At 46.1% G+C, this 3305-nt stretch overlaps 1 pseudogene; it reads right to left on the bottom strand.

Moving 5' to 3' along the window:
- Positions 1-1416: 1416 nt before the first annotated feature.
- LOC133051297 (actin-related protein 2/3 complex subunit 4-like) lies at positions 1417-1900 on the bottom strand (annotated as a pseudogene).
- Positions 1901-3305: the final 1405 nt, after the last annotated feature.

A 3305-nucleotide genomic window follows, 5' to 3' on the forward strand; every position in this document is an offset into this window, starting at 1 on the left:
GCACCCAGGATTCTGCTTCAGATCTAGAAAAGCTCCCTCAGTTTATGAAACAGGCTGTCAGTAACTATTACCATTCAATGAAACAAGCTGCGAGACACTGCTTTGTCTAATGTCCTCCTCAGTGTGAGAAATCCTCTTAGGCTCCTTGATATGCATCCCTCCCCTTTGGCTGACAGCACACAGCTCTTTGTGGGGCAAAACATTTCTGTTCCCAAGAAATAAGTTCACACCGAGCTCACAAGTTTCTCCTTACATCTTTTTCATTAATCCTCATTTCTCTGGAAACAGCACAAATAATGCCCAATATTTCTTATAAATGTTTCAAATATGCAAAAGATTATGTCTCAGAAAGAAGCATATTTTTATAACTTTTATGGAATCTGTATAGGTACATATTTAAAATGTCAAGCTGATGTAGATCACAAAAGGAAAAATAAAGATCTCCTGTCTACTCATAACAGAAAGCCTCTATCCCCACTGTCCACAGTTTCTTCCAGAAAAACATCTGTCACACACTTGTGCTTTTTTTTTTTTTAATTATTCATGAAGCCCCAGAGGGGCAAAAAGAGACTTTAACAAGGGGAGGGAGGATCCACCAGAAGAGGAAAAGAAACAGCGAGCATGGGAGAAGAGGAACCAGGGCAGGCAGGAGGCCCTGGCGGGGACACTCTGGGGGACTCACCTCTCCACCTCTAGCACAGGCACTGCTGACAGAAAAGGTGAAACTGCGGCCCCCTCGCAGCTGGGAGGGCACGAAGCAGCCCCTGGGGCCAAAAACAGCCTAGCTTTTAGGTCCCAGCTCATAGACGTGCCTGGAGGCCATGGGTTCAGCCTCTCCCCAGGCGGCGCTGGGTGGCCAACTGCAGGCAGAGCTCAGGAAGCGGGCAGAGGGTCCCTACCACTTCTACTGGGCCCAAGGAGACAGGAGGATGAGGGAGAGGAACGCAAGTCTGAAACCTCCCTCTGTCCCCACCTGGGGTGGCTCTGGGGAGGAACAGAATTCGCCTTCTGGTTCCAGGCCCTCCCAGACCCACAGCGACCAATAAGGTACAATCACTGGCACCAGTCACAGTCACTGGAGGCACAGATCGTTTGTTTCTTAAAAAAAAAGACAAAAAGGTTGCAGTCTCCTACAAGCACAGAGTTTTATGTTTCAAGGTGTTAGGAAAAAAATCTGTCCTGGCTCAGGACATAAGAAGCAAGCCTGACCAGGCACATGTGGCCTCGGGTTAGATCCACTGCTGCTTTGTGGCCCAGCGAGCAAGCATAACACCCACCTCCTGCATCTAATGCCCACCCCGACCCAGCTCCCCTCTGCTACTGCCACCTCCGCCGCTCTGGGAAGTTAACTCTAAGATGTCTTCGCAGAGATATGGGGGAGCCTGAGGGGGAGGCCATGAGATCCAGCCAGACGGTTTAAACATTCTTGAGGAACTCCTCTGCCACAAAGCACTCACGGGCATTGACCAATGGCTTCATCTCACTGATCTCCTTGTCAATTTCTTCCACGAAGGGGATCATAAAGTCCACAAATACATCTGCTTTGTGTGGAAGCTGGTGAACAGAGACCTGATGTCATACCCCTCCACTGGTTTCCTTCATAGGATAAAGAAGTTTTCTGCTCACATCAGGATGAAGTGCATGAACTTGTGACATAGCACCTTCTCTGTTTCACAGCAATGCTGACCCTGACAGAGTTGATGGAGGATTCCATCAGAATCTTTTCCTTCTCAGTCCTGCTAATGGTCATGGGTTGTAGAATGAGCTCTTTGCTACTTCTGACTTCCACTTCTGGCCTGTTGTGTTGTTCCACTATCTGGGAGGAGAAATCCTCTAAGCAGAGGGCAGCCTGCAGTGTGGCCTCCTCCACACTCAGGTAGGACTGGAGAGTGGCAGTCATCGCAGGTGCTGGCTGGGCAGGAAAGCAGAAGTGCGGAAGTGGCCAGCCCAGCAATGCCTCACCTGTCTCACTTCTGCTTTTTTTTAAGTGTATTTTTTAACTGGAGGAAAATTGCTTTACCATGTTATTTCCATTTCTGCCATACAGCAATGCTAATCAACCATAATTGTATGCATATCCTACCATTCTTGAGTCTCCCTCCCTCCCTCCCATCCCTCCCCTCCAGGTCATCACAGCACTCCAGGCTGGGCTCCCTGTGTTATATAGCAACTTCTCACCAGCTTTTTTCCATGTTTTAGTGTATATATGTAGATACTGCTTTCTCCATTCGTACCACTTTCTCTTTCCCCCACTGTGTCCACAAGTCTGTTTTCTACATTTGCTTCCTTCCCTGAAAATAGGTTCATCAATACTTTTTTCTAGATTGCATATACATGCATTAATATACAGTATTTGTTTTTCTCTTTCTGAATTACTTCACTCTGTATAACCTGCTCTAGGTTCATCCACCTCACTAGAACTGACTCAAATTTGTTCTTTTGTATGGTTGAGTAATATTCCATGGCATAAATGTACTACATCTTCTTTATCCATTCATCTGCTGATGGACACCTAGGTTGCTTCCATGTCCTGGCTCTCGTAAATAGTGATGCAGTGAATATAGGAATATGTGTATATTTTAGAGTTGTGGTCTTCTCAGGGTATATGCCCAGCAGTGGGATTGCTGGGTCATATGGTAGATTTATTCTTAGTTTTTAAAGGAATCTCCATACTTGTGCTTTTAAAAATTATAAAATAAGGTCCTACTGTGTGCACTATTCCATACTCTTCTTATCAGCACATCTATGTTGGTATCAGGTAGCATGAGCTGCTATAACATGAAGATCCCTGAACCTAGTGGCTGAACCCAGTGGAAGCTCATGTGTGGCCAACACGAAACCCCACACAGGTGCTCACGATAAGCATGCAGCTCTCCCCCAACAGCAAAGCTTCTTTTCTACATTTTCTTCATCAATATATAATTTCCAATGCCACTGTGCTCCTTCCCATCAAGATGCAAATTTGGAGAATCAGAGTATGGGTGGTTTTTTTTGAGCAGATCGTGGTTGCTTGCATCCCACTGGCTAGAACTTGGTCACATGGCTGTCCTCCCTTCAAGGGAAACTGGAGTATTTTATCTAATCCAGGCCCATGAAAATAAAGACATGAATTAGATGAGTAGCCAGAAGTCTGCAGCAGTCTACCCTCTGGTAGCATTCCACCTTTGAAGACAAAGTCAATGTGATTTTCTTTTAGGAAAAAGAATTTCTCTGGACTGTCCCATTGTTATATCCAACTCCCAGGAGAGAAGGATGCCCAGTGCCCTCCATCAGATTTGGAGTGTGGGATTCCTGCATCCCAGCTA

Source organism: Dama dama, chromosome 33 (genome assembly GCF_033118175.1).
Source record: "Dama dama isolate Ldn47 chromosome 33, ASM3311817v1, whole genome shotgun sequence".
In the NCBI taxonomy this organism is placed as follows: Eukaryota; Metazoa; Chordata; class Mammalia; order Artiodactyla; family Cervidae; genus Dama; species Dama dama.